Below are 16,830 nucleotides of genomic sequence, written 5' to 3' on the forward strand. Positions count from 1 at the left end.
ATTTTGGTGATCTTTAAGTAGACAAGTCAAAATTTCAAACCACCTCTTATAGTGTAGGGTACCTGGCCTTCTCTGATGCAATCAGATTTGATTAAGTCATTTTATAAAAAACAGGAAGCACAATTTAGCATGGGGTTGCAGAGAAAAAAAATTATGCAGGCAGAGAAATCCAATTGAGTGATTAATCAGCTCTCCATTTTATGGCTTTATTTTTATGCTAACACATTTGCTCTCTGAAAAGTGTCCACAAAGCCAAGTCTCTGATTAACACCTTTGTAGGAATGGTTTTTCACCTATTACTGATTAAAACTTGCTTCATTGGAAAGGCAGCAAGATGCATCCTCATTACAATGTCCACTGAAATAATACAGGTTGACACCAGGAAACATAAACCTCACTGCATCCTTGCTGCTTTCTCAAGTGGGAATCTGTTTAATGTGAAAACCAGGTGATATCTAATCAGCACACAGGTAAGAAGTTAAGAAAATCTTTCTTTAAGGGTGAAGATGTTTCTCACAAAATCGTTGCCCCAATGCATCATTGAAATTCAAGATGGAAAGATGATTTTGAAATATCAATTGTACATTTTGCATTGCTCATCTGGTGACAATGTAGCTTGTTTTTGTCAATTACCATTTCAGTAATAGGGTAAAGAAAATTAAGTGGATTTCTGAAAGAAAACAATGCTGTCAATATACTATTAAAACAAATTAAAATGTTAAAAGTTATTGTACTTTAAGTAAAAATAAAAGAGTCAAAATATCAATTCCAGTTTTGGAAGAATTTAATTAACAAAAAAATAAGTGCACATAGCAGAGGATGGTTTCGATCCACCGACCTCTGGGTTATGGGCCCAGCACGCTTCCGCTGCGCCACTCTGCTGCTCATGTAAGTGTCAGAGATCCTGAAGTACTCACTCATCATGTGAAAGTACCAATGTGTTTCTTCGTTGGTCAATGGAAGAAAAATCTTGCAAAACTCTCCAGATTATTGCCTTTTTAACCTTTTTCTAGGAAACTTTCTAGATGAATGCTTTTTAGCCTTTGTCAGTACATGCTTTTGCAAGCTGTCTCTGTGGCGCAATCGGTTAGCGCATTCGGCTGTTAACCGAAAGGTTGGTGGTTCAATCCCACCCAGGGACGTAATTGACCTTGTGATCAAATTTTGCTGATCTTTAAGTAGACAAGTCAAAATTTCAAACCACCTCTTATGGTGTAGGGTACCTGGCCTTCTCTGATGCAATCAGAGTCATATTTGATTAAGTCATTTTATAAAAAACAGGAAGCACAATTTAGCATGGGGTTGCAGAGAAAAAAAATTATGCAGGCAGAGAAATCCAATTGAGTGATTAATCAGCTCTCCATTTTATGGCTTTATTTTTATGCTAACACATTTGCTCTCTGAAAAGTGTCCACAAAGCCAAGTCTCTGATTAACACCTTTGTAGGAATGGTTTTTCACCTATTACTGATTAAAACTTGCTTCATTGGAAAGGCAGCAAGATGCATCCTCATTACAATGTCCACTTAAATAATACAGGTTGACACCAGGAAACATAAACCTCACTGCATCCTTGCTGCTTTCTCAAGTGGGAATCTGTTTAATGTGAAAACCAGGTGATATCTAACCAGCACACAGGTAAGAAGTTAAGAAAATCTTTCTTTAAGGGTGAAGATGTTTCTCACAAAATCGTTGCCCCAATGCATCATTGAAATTCAAGATGGAAAGATGATTTTGAAATATCAATTGTACATTTTGCATTGCTCATCTGGTGACAATGTAGCTTGTTTTTGTCAATTACCATTTCAGTAATAGGGTAAAGAAAATTAAGTGGATTTCTGAAAGAAAACAATGCTGTCAATATACTATTAAAACAAATTAAAATGTTAAAAGTTATTGTACTGTAAGTAAAAATAAAAGAGTCAAAATATCAATTCCAGTATGGAAGAATTTAATTAACAAAAAAATAAGTGCACATAGCAGAGGATGGTTTTGATCCACCGACCTCTGGGTTATGGGCCCAGCACGCTTCCGCTGCGCCACTCTGCTGCTCGTGTAAGTGTCAGAGATCCTGAAGTACTCACTCATCATGTGAAAGTACCAATGTGTTTCTTCGTTGGTCAATGGAAGAAAAATCTTGCAAAACTCTCCAGATTATTGCCTTTTTAACCTTTTTCTAGGAAACTTTCTAGATGAATGCTTTTTAGCCTTTGTCAGTACATGCTTTTGCAAGCTGTCTCTGTGGCGCAATCGGTTAGCGCATTCGGCTGTTAACCGAAAGGTCTGGTGGTTCAATCCCACCCAGGGACGTAATTGACCTTGTGATCAAATTTTGGTGATCTTTAAGTAGACAAGTCAAAATTTCAAACCACCTCTTATAGTGTAGGGTACCTGGCCTTCTCTGATGCAATCAGATTTGATTAAGTCATTTTATAAAAAACAGGAAGCACAATTTAGCATGGGGTTGCAGAGAAAAAAAATTATGCAGGCAGAGAAATCCAATTGAGTGATTAATCAGCTCTCCATACTATGGCTTTATTTTTATGCTAACACATTTGCTCTCTGAAAAGTATCCACAAAGCCAAGTCTCTGATTAACACCTTTGTAGGAATGGTTTTTCACCTATTACTGATTAAAACTTGCTTCATTGGAAAGGCAGCAAGATGCATCCTCATTACAATGTCCACTGAAATAATACAGGTTGACACCAGGAAACATAAACCTCACTGCATCCTTGCTGCTTTCTCAAGTGGGAATCTGTTTAATGTGAAAACCAGGTGATATCTAATCAGCACACAGGTAAGAAGTTAAGAAAATCTTTCTTTAAGGGTGAAGATGTTTCTCACAAAATCGTTGCCCCAATGCATCATTGAAATTCAAGATGGAAAGATGATTTTGAAATATCAATTGTACATTTTGCATTGCTCTTCTGGTGACAATGTAGCTTGTTTTTGTCAATTACCATTTCAGTAATAGGGTAAAGAAAATTAAGTGGATTTCTGAAAGAAAACAATGCTGTCAATATACTATTAAAACAAATTAAAATGTTAAAAGTTATTGTACTTTAAGTAAAAATAAAAGAGTCAAAATATCAATTCCAGTTTTGGAAGAATTTAATTAACAAAAAAATAAGTGCACATAGCAGAGGATGGTTTCGATCCACCGACCTCTGGGTTATGGGCCCAGCACGCTTCCGCTGCGCCACTCTGCTGCTCATGTAAGTGTCAGAGATCCTGAAGTACTCACTCATCATGTGAAAGTACCAATGTGTTTCTTCGTTGGTCAATGGAAGAAAAATCTTGCAAAACTCTCCAGATTATTGCCTTTTTAACTTTTTTCTAGGAAACTATCTAGATGAATGCTTTTTAGCCTTTGTCAGTACATGCTTTTGCAAGCTGTCTCTGTGGCGCAATCGGTTAGCGCATTCGGCTGTTAACCGAAAGGTTGGTGGTTCAATCCCACCCAGGGACGTAATTGACCTTGTGATCAAATTTTGCTGATCTTTAAGTAGACAAGTCAAAATTTCAAACCACCTCTTATGGTGTAGGGTACCTGGCCTTCTCTGATGCAATCAGAGTCATATTTGATTAAGTCATTTTATAAAAAACGGGAAGCACAATTTAGCATGGGGTTGCAGAGAAAAAAAATTATGCAGGCAGAGAAATCCAATTGAGTGATTAATCAGCTCTCCATTTTATGGCTTTATTTTTATGCTAACACATTTGCTCTCTGAAAAGTGTCCACAAAGCCAAGTCTCTGATTAACACCTTTGTAGGAATGGTTTTTCACCTATTACTGATTAAAACTTGCTTCATTGGAAAGGCAGCAAGATGCATCCTCATTACAATGTCCACTGAAATAATACAGGTTGACACCAGGAAACATAAACCTCACTGCATCCTTGCTGCTTTCTCAAGTGGGAATCTGTTTAATGTGAAAACCAGGTGATATCTAACCAGCACACAGGTAAGAAGTTAAGAAAATCTTTCTTTAAGGGTGAAGATGTTTCTCACAAAATCGTTGCCCCAATGCATCATTGAAATTCAAGATGGAAAGATGATTTTGAAATATCAATTGTACATTTTGCATTGCTCATCTGGTGACAATGTAGCTTGTTTTTGTCAATTACCATTTCAGTAATAGGGTAAAGAAAATTAAGTGGATTTCTGAAAGAAAACAATGCTGTCAATATACTATTAAAACAAATTAAAATGTTAAAAGTTATTGTACTGTAAGTAAAAATAAAAGAGTCAAAATATCAATTCCAGTATGGAAGAATTTAATTAACAAAAAAATAAGTGCACATAGCAGAGGATGGTTTTGATCCACCGACCTCTGGGTTATGGGCCCAGCACGCTTCCGCTGCGCCACTCTGCTGCTCGTGTAAGTGTCAGAGATCCTGAAGTACTCACTCATCATGTGAAAGTACCAATGTGTTTCTTCGTTGGTCAATGGAAGAAAAATCTTGCAAAACTCTCCAGATTATTGCCTTTTTAACCTTTTTCTAGGAAACTTTCTAGATGAATGCTTTTTAGCCTTTGTCAGTACATGCTTTTGCAAGCTGTCTCTGTGGCGCAATCGGTTAGCGCATTCGGCTGTTAACCGAAAGGTTGGTGGTTCAATCCCAACCAGGAACGTAATTGACCTTATGATCAAATTTTGCTGATCTTTAAGTAGACAAGTCAAAATTTCAAACCACCTCTTATGGTGTAGGGTACCTGGCCTTCTCTGATGCAATCAGAGTCATATTTGATTAAGTCATTTTATAAAAAACAGGAAGCACAATTTAGCATGGGGTTGCAGAGAAAAAAAATGATGCAGGCAGAGAAATCCAATTGAGTGATTAAACAGCTCTCCATTTTATGGCTTTATTTTTATGCTAACACATTTGCTCTCTGAAAAGTGTCCACAAAGCCAAGTCTCTGATTAACACCTTTGTAGGAATGGTTTTTCACCTATTACTGATTAAAACTTGCTTCATTGGAAAGGCAGCAAGATGCATCCTCATTACAATGTCCACTGAAATAATACAGGTTGACACCAGGAAACATAAACCTCACTGCATCCTTGCTGCTTTCTCAAGTGGGAATCTGTTTAATGTGAAAACCAGGTGATATCTAACCAGCACACAGGTAAGAAGTTAAGAAAATCTTTCTTTAAGGGTGAAGATGTTTCTCACAAAATCGTTGCCCCAATGCATCATTGAAATTCAAGATGGAAAGATGATTTTGAAATATCAATTGTACATTTTGCATTGCTCATCTGGTGACAATGTAGCTTGTTTTTGTCAATTACCATTTCAGTAATAGGGTAAAGAAAATTAAGTGGATTTCTGAAAGAAAACAATGCTGTCAATATACTATTAAAACAAATTAAAATGTTAAAAGTTATTGTACTGTAAGTAAAAATAAAAGAGTCAAAATATCAATTCCAGTTTTGGAAGAATTTAATTAACAAAAAAATAAGTGCACATAGCAGAGGATGGTTTCAATCCACCGACCTCTGGGTTATGGGCCCAGCACGCTTCCGCTGCGCCACTCTACTGCTCGTGTAAGTGTCAGAGATCCTGAAGTACTCACTCATCATGTGAAAGTACCAATGTGTTTCTTCGTTGGTCAATGGAAGAAAAATCTTGCAAAACTCTCCAGATTATTGCCTTTTTAACCTTTTTCTAGGAAACTTTCTAGATGAATGCTTTTTAGCCTTTGTCAGTACATGCTTTTGCAAGCTGTCCCTGTGGCGCAATTGGTTAGCGCATTCGGCTGTTAACCGAAAGGTTGGTGGTTCAATCCCACCCAGGGACGTAATTGACCGTGTGATCAAATTTTGGTGATCTTTAAGTAGACAAGTCAAAATTTCAAACCACCTCTTATAGTGTAGGGTACCTGGCCTTCTCTGATGCAATCAGATTTGATTAAGTCATTTTATAAAAAACAGGAAGCACAATTTAGCATGGGGTTGCAGAGAAAAAAAATTATGCAGGCAGAGAAATCCAATTGAGTGATTAATCAGCTCTCCATACTATGGCTTTATTTTTATGCTAACACATTTGCTCTCTGAAAAGTGTCCACAAAGCCAAGTCTCTGATTAACACCTTTGTAGGAATGGTTTTTCACCTATTACTGATTAAAACTTGCTTCATTGGAAAGGCAGCAAGATGCATCCTCATTACAATGTCCACTGAAATAATACAGGTTGACACCAGGAAACATAAACCTCACTGCATCCTTGCTGCTTTCTCAAGTGGGAATCTGTTTAATGTGAAAACCAGGTGATATCTAATCAGCACACAGGCAAGAAGTTAAGAAAATCTTTCTTTAAGGGTGAAGATGTTTCTCACAAAATCGTTGCCCCAATGCATCATTGAAATTCAAGATGGAAAGATGATTTTGAAATATCAATTGTACATTTTGCATTGCTCTTCTGGTGACAATGTAGCTTGTTTTTGTCAATTACCATTTCAGTAATAGGGTAAAGAAAATTAAGTGGATTTCTGAAAGAAAACAATGCTGTCAATATACTATTAAAACAAATTAAAATGTTAAAAGTTATTGTACTTTAAGTAAAAATAAAAGAGTCAAAATATCAATTCCAGTTTTGGAAGAATTTAATTAACAAAAAAATAAGTGCACATAGCAGAGGATGGTTTCGATCCACCGACCTCTGGGTTATGGGCCCAGCACGCTTCCACTGCGCCACTCTGCTGCTCATGTAAGTGTCAGAGATCCTGAAGTACTCTCTCATCATGTGAAAGTACCAATGTGTTTCTTCGTTGGTCAATGGAAGAAAAATCTTGCAAAACTCTCCAGATTATTGCCTTTTTAACCTTTTTCTAGGAAACTTTCTAGATGAATGCTTTTTAGCCTTTGTCAGTACATGCTTTTGCAAGCTGTCTCTGTGGCGCAATCGGTTAGCGCATTCGGCTGTTAACCGAAAGGTCTGGTGGTTCAATCCCACCCAGGGACGTAATTGACTTTGTGATCAAATTTTGGTGATCTTTAAGTAGACAAGTCAAAATTTCAAACCACCTCTTATAGTGTAGGGTACCTGGCCTTCTCTGATGCAATCAGATTTGATTAAGTCATTTTATAAAAAACAGGAAGCACAATTTAGCATGGGGTTGCAGAGAAAAAAAATTATGCAGGCAGAGAAATCCAATTGAGTTATTAATCAGCTCTCCATACTATGGCTTTATTTTTATGCTAACACATTTGCTCTCTGAAAAGTATCCACAAAGCCAAGTCTCTGATTAACACCTTTGTAGGAATGGTTTTTCACCTATTACTGATTAAAACTTGCTTCATTGGAAAGGCAGCAAGATGCATCCTCATTACAATGTCCACTGAAATAATACAGGTTGACACCAGGAAACATAAACCTCACTGCATCCTTGCTGCTTTCTCAAGTGGGAATCTGTTTAATGTGAAAACCAGGTGATATCTAATCAGCACACAGGTAAGAAGTTAAGAAAATCTTTCTTTAAGGGTGAAGATGTTTCTCACAAAATCGTTGCCCCAATGCATCATTGAAATTCAAGATGGAAAGATGATTTTGAAATATCAATTGTACATTTTGCATTGCTCTTCTGGTGACAATGTAGCTTGTTTTTGTCAATTACCATTTCAGTAATAGGGTAAAGAAAATTAAGTGGATTTCTGAAAGAAAACAATGCTGTCAATATACTATTAAAACAAATTAAAATGTTAAAAGTTATTGTACTTTAAGTAAAAATAAAAGAGTCAAAATATCAATTCCAGTTTTGGAAGAATTTAATTAACAAAAAAATAAGTGCACATAGCAGAGGATGGTTTCGATCCACCGACCTCTGGGTTATGGGCCCAGCACGCTTCCGCTGCGCCACTCTGCTGCTCATGTAAGTGTCAGAGATCCTGAAGTACTCACTCATCATGTGAAAGTACCAATGTGTTTCTTCGTTGGTCAATGGAAGAAAAATCTTGCAAAACTCTCCAGATTATTGCCTTTTTAACTTTTTTTCTAGGAAACTATCTAGATGAATGCTTTTTAGCCTTTGTCAGTACATGCTTTTGCAAGCTGTCTCTGTGGCGCAATCGGTTAGCGCTTTCGGCTGTTAACCGAAAGGTTGGTGGTTCAATCCCACCCAGGGACGTAATTGACCTTGTGATCAAATTTTGCTGATCTTTAAGTAGACAAGTCAAAATTTCAAACCACCTCTTATGGTGTAGGGTACCTGGCCTTCTCTGATGCAATCAGAGTCATATTTGATTAAGTCATTTTATAAAAAACAGGAAGCACAATTTAGCATGGGGTTGCAGAGAAAAAAAATTATGCAGGCAGAGAAATCCAATTGAGTGATTAATCAGCTCTCCATTTTATGGCTTTATTTTTATGCTAACACATTTGCTCTCTGAAAAGTGTCCACAAAGCCAAGTCTCTGATTAACACCTTTGTAGGAATGGTTTTTCACCTATTACTGATTAAAACTTGCTTCATTGGAAAGGCAGCAAGATGCATCCTCATTACAATGTCCACTGAAATAATACAGGTTGACACCAGGAAACATAAACCTCACTGCATCCTTGCTGCTTTCTCAAGTGGGAATCTGTTTAATGTGAAAACCAGGTGATATCTAATCAGCACACAGGTAAGAAGTTAAGAAAATCTTTCTTTAAGGGTGAAGATGTTTCTCACAAAATCGTTGCCCCAATGCATCATTGAAATTCAAGATGGAAAGATGATTTTGAAATATCAATTGTACATTTTGCATTGCTCATCTGGTGACAATGTAGCTTGTTTTTGTCAATTACCATTTCAGTAATAGGGTAAAGAAAATTAAGTGGATTTCTGAAAGAAAACAATGCTGTCAATATACTATTAAAACAAATTAAAATGTTAAAAGTTATTGTACTTTAAGTAAAAATAAAAGAGTCAAAATATCAATTCCAGTTTTGGAAGAATTTAATTAACAAAAAAATAAGTGCACATAGCAGAGGATGGTTTCGATCCACCGACCTCTGGGTTATGGGCCCAGCACGCTTCCGCTGCGCCACTCTGCTGCTCATGTAAGTGTCAGAGATCCTGAAGTACTCACTCATCATGTGAAAGTACCAATGTGTTTCTTCGTTGGTCAATGGAAGAAAAATCTTGCAAAACTCTCCAGATTATTGCCTTTTTAACCTTTTTCTAGGAAACTTTCTAGATGAATGCTTTTTAGCCTTTGTCAGTACATGCTTTTGCAAGCTGTCTCTGTGGCGCAATCGGTTAGCGCATTCGGCTGTTAACCGAAAGGTTGGTGGTTCAATCCCACCCAGGGACGTAATTGACCTTGTGATCAAATTTTGCTGATCTTTAAGTAGACAAGTCAAAATTTCAAACCACCTCTTATGGTGTAGGGTACCTGGCCTTCTCTGATGCAATCAGAGTCATATTTGATTAAGTCATTTTATAAAAAACAGGAAGCACAATTTAGCATGGGGTTGCAGAGAAAAAAAATTATGCAGGCAGAGAAATCCAATTGAGTGATTAATCAGCTCTCCATTTTATGGCTTTATTTTTATGCTAACACATTTGCTCTCTGAAAAGTGTCCACAAAGCCAAGTCTCTGATTAACACCTTTGTAGGAATGGTTTTTCACCTATTACTGATTAAAACTTGCTTCATTGGAAAGGCAGCAAGATGCATCCTCATTACAATGTCCACTTAAATAATACAGGTTGACACCAGGAAACATAAACCTCACTGCATCCTTGCTGCTTTCTCAAGTGGGAATCTGTTTAATGTGAAAACCAGGTGATATCTAATCAGCACACAGGTAAGAAGTTAAGAAAATCTTTCTTTAAGGGTGAAGATGTTTCTCACAAAATCGTTGCCCCAATGCATCATTGAAATTCAAGATGGAAAGATGATTTTGAAATATCAATTGTACATTTTGCATTGCTCATCTGGTGACAATGTAGCTTGTTTTTGTCAATTACCATTTCAGTAATAGGGTAAAGAAAATTAAGTGGATTTCTGAAAGAAAACAATGCTGTCAATATACTATTAAAACAAATTAAAATGTTAAAAGTTATTGTACTTTAAGTAAAAATAAAAGAGTCAAAATATCAATTCCAGTTTTGGAAGAATTTAATTAACAAAAAAATAAGTGCACATAGCAGAGGATGGTTTCGATCCACCAACCTCTGGGTTATGGGCCCAGCACGCTTCCGCTGCGCCACTCTGCTGCTCATGTAAGTGTCAGAGATCCTGAAGTACTCACTCATCATGTGAAAGTACCAATGTGTTTCTTCGTTGGTCAATGGAAGAAAAATCTTGCAAAACTCTCCAGATTATTGCCTTTTTAACCTTTTTCTAGGAAACTTTCTAGATGAATGCTTTTTAGCCTTTGTCAGTACATGCTTTTGCAAGCTGTCTCTGTGGCGCAATCGGTTAGCGCATTCGGCTGTTAACCGAAAGGTTGGTGGTTCAATCCCAACCAGGAACGTAATTGACCTTGTGATCAAATTTTGCTGATCTTTAAGTAGACAAGTCAAAATTTCAAACCACCTCTTATGGTGTAGGGTACCTGGCCTTCTCTGATGCAATCAGAGTCATATTTGATTAAGTCATTTTATAAAAAACAGGAAGCACAATTTAGCATGGGGTTGCAGAGAAAAAAAATGATGCAGGCAGAGAAATCCAATTGAGTGATTAAACAGCTCTCCATTTTATGGCTTTATTTTTATGCTAACACATTTGCTCTCTGAAAAGTGTCCACAAAGCCAAGTCTCTGATTAACACCTTTGTAGGAATGGTTTTTCACCTATTACTGATTAAAACTTGCTTCATTGGAAAGGCAGCAAGATGCATCCTCATTACAATGTCCACTGAAATAATACAGGTTGACACCAGGAAACATAAACCTCACTGCATCCTTGCTGCTTTCTCAAGTGGGAATCTGTTTAATGTGAAAACCAGGTGATATCTAACCAGCACACAGGTAAGAAGTTAAGAAAATCTTTCTTTAAGGGTGAAGATGTTTCTCACAAAATCGTTGCCCCAATGCATCATTGAAATTCAAGATGGAAAGATGATTTTGAAATATCAATTGTACATTTTGCATTGCTCATCTGGTGACAATGTAGCTTGTTTTTGTCAATTACCATTTCAGTAATAGGGTAAAGAAAATTAAGTGGATTTCTGAAAGAAAACAATGCTGTCAATATACTATTAAAACAAATTAAAATGTTAAAAGTTATTGTACTGTAAGTAAAAATAAAAGAGTCAAAATATCAATTCCAGTTTTGGAAGAATTTAATTAACAAAAAAATAAGTGCACATAGCAGAGGATGGTTTCAATCCACCGACCTCTGGGTTATGGGCCCAGCACGCTTCCGCTGCGCCACTCTGCTGCTCGTGTAAGTGTCAGAGATCCTGAAGTACTCACTCATCATGTGAAAGTACCAATGTGTTTCTTCGTTGGTCAATGGAAGAAAAATCTTGCAAAACTCTCCAGATTATTGCCTTTTTAACCTTTTTCTAGGAAACTTTCTAGATGAATGCTTTTTAGCCTTTGTCAGTACATGCTTTTGCAAGCTGTCCCTGTGGCGCAATTGGTTAGCGCATTCGGCTGTTAACCGAAAGGTTGGTGGTTCAATCCCACCCAGGGACGTAATTGACCGTGTGATCAAATTTTGGTGATCTTTAAGTAGACAAGTCAAAATTTCAAACCACCTCTTATAGTGTAGGGTACCTGGCCTTCTCTGATGCAATCAGATTTGATTAAGTCATTTTATAAAAAACAGGAAGCACAATTTAGCATGGGGTTGCAGAGAAAAAAAATTATGCAGGCAGAGAAATCCAATTGAGTGATTAATCAGCTCTCCATACTATGGCTTTATTTTTATGCTAACACATTTGCTCTCTGAAAAGTGTCCACAAAGCCAAGTCTCTGATTAACACCTTTGTAGGAATGGTTTTTCACCTATTACTGATTAAAACTTGCTTCATTGGAAAGGCAGCAAGATGCATCCTCATTACAATGTCCACTGAAATAATACAGGTTGACACCAGGAAACATAAACCTCACTGCATCCTTGCTGCTTTCTCAAGTGGGAATCTGTTTAATGTGAAAACCAGGTGATATCTAATCAGCACACAGGCAAGAAGTTAAGAAAATCTTTCTTTAAGGGTGAAGATGTTTCTCACAAAATCGTTGCCCCAATGCATCATTGAAATTCAAGATGGAAAGATGATTTTGAAATATCAATTGTACATTTTGCATTGCTCTTCTGGTGACAATGTAGCTTGTTTTTGTCAATTACCATTTCAGTAATAGGGTAAAGAAAATTAAGTGGATTTCTGAAAGAAAACAATGCTGTCAATATACTATTAAAACAAATTAAAATGTTAAAAGTTATTGTACTTTAAGTAAAAATAAAAGAGTCAAAATATCAATTCCAGTTTTGGAAGAATTTAATTAACAAAAAAATAAGTGCACATAGCAGAGGATGGTTTCGATCCACCGACCTCTGGGTTATGGGCCCAGCACGCTTCCACTGCGCCACTCTGCTGCTCATGTAAGTGTCAGAGATCCTGAAGTACTCTCTCATCATGTGAAAGTACCAATGTGTTTCTTCGTTGGTCAATGGAAGAAAAATCTTGCAAAACTCTCCAGATTATTGCCTTTTTAACCTTTTTCTAGGAAACTTTCTAGATGAATGCTTTTTAGCCTTTGTCAGTACATGCTTTTGCAAGCTGTCTCTGTGGCGCAATCGGTTAGCGCATTCGGCTGTTAACCGAAAGGTCTGGTGGTTCAATCCCACCCAGGGACGTAATTGACTTTGTGATCAAATTTTGGTGATCTTTAAGTAGACAAGTCAAAATTTCAAACCACCTCTTATAGTGTAGGGTACCTGGCCTTCTCTGATGCAATCAGATTTGATTAAGTCATTTTATAAAAAACAGGAAGCACAATTTAGCATGGGGTTGCAGAGAAAAAAAATTATGCAGGCAGAGAAATCCAATTGAGTTATTAATCAGCTCTCCATACTATGGCTTTATTTTTATGCTAACACATTTGCTCTCTGAAAAGTATCCACAAAGCCAAGTCTCTGATTAACACCTTTGTAGGAATGGTTTTTCACCTATTACTGATTAAAACTTGCTTCATTGGAAAGGCAGCAAGATGCATCCTCATTACAATGTCCACTGAAATAATACAGGTTGACACCAGGAAACATAAACCTCACTGCATCCTTGCTGCTTTCTCAAGTGGGAATCTGTTTAATGTGAAAACCAGGTGATATCTAATCAGCACACAGGTAAGAAGTTAAGAAAATCTTTCTTTAAGGGTGAAGATGTTTCTCACAAAATCGTTGCCCCAATGCATCATTGAAATTCAAGATGGAAAGATGATTTTGAAATATCAATTGTACATTTTGCATTGCTCTTCTGGTGACAATGTAGCTTGTTTTTGTCAATTACCATTTCAGTAATAGGGTAAAGAAAATTAAGTGGATTTCTGAAAGAAAACAATGCTGTCAATATACTATTAAAACAAATTAAAATGTTAAAAGTTATTGTACTTTAAGTAAAAATAAAAGAGTCAAAATATCAATTCCAGTTTTGGAAGAATTTAATTAACAAAAAAATAAGTGCACATAGCAGAGGATGGTTTCGATCCACCGACTTCTGGGTTATGGGCCCAGCACGCTTCCGCTGCGCCACTCTGCTGCTCATGTAAGTGTCAGAGATCCTGAAGTACTCACTCATCATGTGAAAGTACCAATGTGTTTCTTCGTTGGTCAATGGAAGAAAAATCTTGCAAAACTCTCCAGATTATTGCCTTTTTAACTTTTTTTCTAGGAAACTATCTAGATGAATGCTTTTTAGCCTTTGTCAGTACATGCTTTTGCAAGCTGTCTCTGTGGCGCAATCGGTTAGCGCTTTCGGCTGTTAACCGAAAGGTTGGTGGTTCAATCCCACCCAGGGACGTAATTGACCTTGTGATCAAATTTTGCTGATCTTTAAGTAGACAAGTCAAAATTTCAAACCACCTCTTATGGTGTAGGGTACCTGGCCTTCTCTGATGCAATCAGAGTCATATTTGATTAAGTCATTTTATAAAAAACAGGAAGCACAATTTAGCATGGGGTTGCAGAGAAAAAAAATTATGCAGGCAGAGAAATCCAATTGAGTGATTAATCAGCTCTCCATTTTATGGCTTTATTTTTATGCTAACACATTTGCTCTCTGAAAAGTGTCCACAAAGCCAAGTCTCTGATTAACACCTTTGTAGGAATGGTTTTTCACCTATTACTGATTAAAACTTGCTTCATTGGAAAGGCAGCAAGATGCATCCTCATTACAATGTCCACTGAAATAATACAGGTTGACACCAGGAAACATAAACCTCACTGCATCCTTGCTGCTTTCTCAAGTGGGAATCTGTTTAATGTTAAAACCAGGTGATATCTAATCAGCACACAGGTAAGAAGTTAAGAAAATCTTTCTTTAAGGGTGAAGATGTTTCTCACAAAATCGTTGCCCCAATGCATCATTGAAATTCAAGATGGAAAGATGATTTTGAAATATCAATTGTACATTTTACATTGCTCTTCTGGTGACAATGTAGCTTGTTTTTGTCAATTACCATTTCAGTAATAGGGTAAAGAAAATTAAGTGGATTTCTGAAAGAAAACAATGCTGTCAATATACTATTAAAACAAATTAAAATGTTAAAAGTTATTGTACTTTAAGTAAAAATAAAAGAGTCAAAATATCAATTCCAGTTTTGGAAGAATTTAATTAACAAAAAAATAAGTGCACATAGCAGAGGATGGTTTCAATCCACCGACCTCTGGGTTATGGGCCCAGCACGCTTCTGCTGCCCCACTCTGCTGCTCATGTAAGTGTCAGAGATCCTGAAGTACTCACTCATTATGTGAAAGTACCAATGTGTTTCTTCTTTGGTCAATGGAAGAAAAATCTTGCAAAACTCTCCAGATTATTGCCTTTTTAAACTTTTTCTAGGAAACTTTCTAGATGAATGCTTTTTAGCCTTTGTCAGTACATGCTTTTGCAAGCTGTCTCTGTGGCGCAATCGGTTAGCGCATTCGGCTGTTAACCGAAAGGTTGGTGGTACAATCGCACCCAGGGACGTAATTGACCTTGTGATCAAATTTTGGTGATCTTTAAGTAGACAAGTCAAAATTTCAAACCACCTCTTATAGTGTAGGGTACCTGGCCTTCTCTGATGCAGTCATATTTGATTAAGTCATTTTATAAAAAACAGGAAGCACAATTTAGCATGGGGTTGCAGAGAAAAAAAATTATGCAGGCAGAGAAATCCAATTGAGTGATTAATCAGCTCTCCATTTTATGGCTTTATTTTTATGCTAACACATTTGCTCTCTGAAAAGTGTCCACAAAGCCAAGTCTCTGATTAACACCTTTGTAGGAATGGTTTTTCACCTATTACTGATTAAAACTTGCTTCATTGGAAAGGCAGCAAGATGCATCCTCATTACAATGTCCACTGAAATAATACAGGTTGACACCAGGAAACATAAACCTCACTGCATCCTTGCTGCTTTCTCAAGTGGGAATCTGTTTAATGTGAAAACCAGGTGATATCTAATCAGCACACAGGTAAGAAGTTAAGAAAATCTTTCTTTAAGGGTGAAGATGTTTCTCACAAAATCGTTGCCCCAATGCATCATTGAAATTCAAGATGGAAAGATGATTTTGAAATATCAATTGTACATTTTGCATTGCTCTTCTGGTGACAATGTAGCTTGTTTTTGTCAATTACCATTTCAGTAATAGGGTAAAGAAAATTAAGTGGATTTCTGAAAGAAAACAATGCTGTCAATATACTATTAAAACAAATTAAAATGTTAAAAGTTATTGTACTTTAAGTAAAAATAAAAGAGTCAAAATATCAATTCCAGTTTTGGAAGAATTTAATTAACAAAAAATAAGTGCACATAGCAGAGGATGGTTTCAATCCACCGACCTCTGGGTTATGGGCCCAGCACGCTTCTGCTGCCCCACTCTGCTGCTCATGTAAGTGTCAGAGATCCTGAAGTACTCACTCATTATGTGAAAGTACCAATGTGTTTCGTCTTTGGTCAATGGAAGAAAAATCTTGCAAAACTCTCCAGATTATTGCCTTTTTAACCTTTTTCTAGGAAACTTTCTAGATGAATGCTTTTTAGCCTTTGTCAGTACATGCTTTTGCAAGCTGTCTCTGTGACGCAATCGGTTAGCGCATTCGTCTGTTAACCGAAAGGTTGGTGGTTCAATCCCACCCAGGGACGTAATTGACCTTGTGATCAAATTTTGGTGATCTTTAAGTAGACAAGTCAAAATTTCAAACCACCTCTTATAGTGTAGGGTACCTGGCCTTCTCTGATGCAATCAGATTTGATTAAGTCATTTTATAAAAAACAGGAAGCACAATTTAGCATGGGGTTGCAGAGAAAAAAAATGATGCAGGCAGAGAAATCCAATTGAGTGATTAATCAGCTCTCCATTTTATGGCTTTATTTTTATGCTAACACATTTGCTCTCTGAAAAGTGTCCACAAAGCCAAGTCTCTGATTAACACCTTTGTAGGAATGGTTTTTCACCTATTACTGATTAAAACTTGCTTCATTGGAAAGGCAGCAAGATGCATCCTCATTACAATGTCCACTGAAATAATACAGGTTGACACCAGGAAACATAAACCTCACTGCATCCTTGCTGCTTTCTCAAGTGGGAATCTGTTTAATGTGAAAACCAGGTGATATCTAATCAGCACACAGGTAAGAAGTTAAGAAAATCTTTCTTTAAGGGTGAAGATGTTTCTCACAAAATCGTTGCCCCA

At 36.8% G+C, this 16,830-nt stretch overlaps 16 non-coding genes across 16 annotated transcripts; 10 read left to right on the forward strand and 6 right to left on the reverse strand.

Annotated features, from left to right (window-relative positions):
• Positions 1-810: 810 nt before the first annotated feature.
• Positions 811-882, reverse strand: TRNAM-CAU (transfer RNA methionine (anticodon CAU)). The gene has a single exon. It is a non-coding gene; the product is annotated as a tRNA-Met (tRNA).
• A 186-nt stretch (positions 883-1,068) lies between these two features.
• TRNAN-GUU (transfer RNA asparagine (anticodon GUU)) lies at positions 1,069-1,142 on the forward strand. Its single transcript has one exon. It is a non-coding gene; the product is annotated as a tRNA-Asn (tRNA).
• Positions 1,143-2,234: 1,092 nt separating this feature from the next.
• TRNAN-GUU (transfer RNA asparagine (anticodon GUU)) lies at positions 2,235-2,309 on the forward strand. Its single transcript has one exon. It is a non-coding gene; the product is annotated as a tRNA-Asn (tRNA).
• An 829-nt stretch (positions 2,310-3,138) lies between these two features.
• TRNAM-CAU (transfer RNA methionine (anticodon CAU)) lies at positions 3,139-3,210 on the reverse strand. The gene has a single exon. It is a non-coding gene; the product is annotated as a tRNA-Met (tRNA).
• Positions 3,211-3,396: 186 nt separating this feature from the next.
• On the forward strand, positions 3,397-3,470 carry TRNAN-GUU (transfer RNA asparagine (anticodon GUU)). The gene has a single exon. It is a non-coding gene; the product is annotated as a tRNA-Asn (tRNA).
• Positions 3,471-5,729: 2,259 nt separating this feature from the next.
• TRNAN-GUU (transfer RNA asparagine (anticodon GUU)) lies at positions 5,730-5,803 on the forward strand. The gene has a single exon. It is a non-coding gene; the product is annotated as a tRNA-Asn (tRNA).
• Positions 5,804-6,632: 829 nt separating this feature from the next.
• TRNAM-CAU (transfer RNA methionine (anticodon CAU)) lies at positions 6,633-6,704 on the reverse strand. The gene has a single exon. It is a non-coding gene; the product is annotated as a tRNA-Met (tRNA).
• Positions 6,705-6,890: 186 nt separating this feature from the next.
• TRNAN-GUU (transfer RNA asparagine (anticodon GUU)) lies at positions 6,891-6,965 on the forward strand. The gene has a single exon. It is a non-coding gene; the product is annotated as a tRNA-Asn (tRNA).
• Positions 6,966-7,794: 829 nt separating this feature from the next.
• On the reverse strand, positions 7,795-7,866 carry TRNAM-CAU (transfer RNA methionine (anticodon CAU)). The gene has a single exon. It is a non-coding gene; the product is annotated as a tRNA-Met (tRNA).
• A 187-nt stretch (positions 7,867-8,053) lies between these two features.
• Positions 8,054-8,127, forward strand: TRNAN-GUU (transfer RNA asparagine (anticodon GUU)). Its single transcript has one exon. It is a non-coding gene; the product is annotated as a tRNA-Asn (tRNA).
• Positions 8,128-8,962: 835 nt separating this feature from the next.
• On the reverse strand, positions 8,963-9,034 carry TRNAM-CAU (transfer RNA methionine (anticodon CAU)). The gene has a single exon. It is a non-coding gene; the product is annotated as a tRNA-Met (tRNA).
• Positions 9,035-9,220: 186 nt separating this feature from the next.
• Positions 9,221-9,294, forward strand: TRNAN-GUU (transfer RNA asparagine (anticodon GUU)). Its single transcript has one exon. It is a non-coding gene; the product is annotated as a tRNA-Asn (tRNA).
• A 2,260-nt stretch (positions 9,295-11,554) lies between these two features.
• Positions 11,555-11,628, forward strand: TRNAN-GUU (transfer RNA asparagine (anticodon GUU)). Its single transcript has one exon. It is a non-coding gene; the product is annotated as a tRNA-Asn (tRNA).
• An 829-nt stretch (positions 11,629-12,457) lies between these two features.
• On the reverse strand, positions 12,458-12,529 carry TRNAM-CAU (transfer RNA methionine (anticodon CAU)). Its single transcript has one exon. It is a non-coding gene; the product is annotated as a tRNA-Met (tRNA).
• A 186-nt stretch (positions 12,530-12,715) lies between these two features.
• On the forward strand, positions 12,716-12,790 carry TRNAN-GUU (transfer RNA asparagine (anticodon GUU)). Its single transcript has one exon. It is a non-coding gene; the product is annotated as a tRNA-Asn (tRNA).
• Positions 12,791-13,878: 1,088 nt separating this feature from the next.
• On the forward strand, positions 13,879-13,952 carry TRNAN-GUU (transfer RNA asparagine (anticodon GUU)). Its single transcript has one exon. It is a non-coding gene; the product is annotated as a tRNA-Asn (tRNA).
• Positions 13,953-16,830: the final 2,878 nt, after the last annotated feature.

The sequence above is a fragment of the Pseudophryne corroboree genome, chromosome 4, assembly GCF_028390025.1.
Source record: "Pseudophryne corroboree isolate aPseCor3 chromosome 4, aPseCor3.hap2, whole genome shotgun sequence".
Classification (NCBI taxonomy): domain Eukaryota; kingdom Metazoa; phylum Chordata; class Amphibia; order Anura; family Myobatrachidae; genus Pseudophryne; species Pseudophryne corroboree.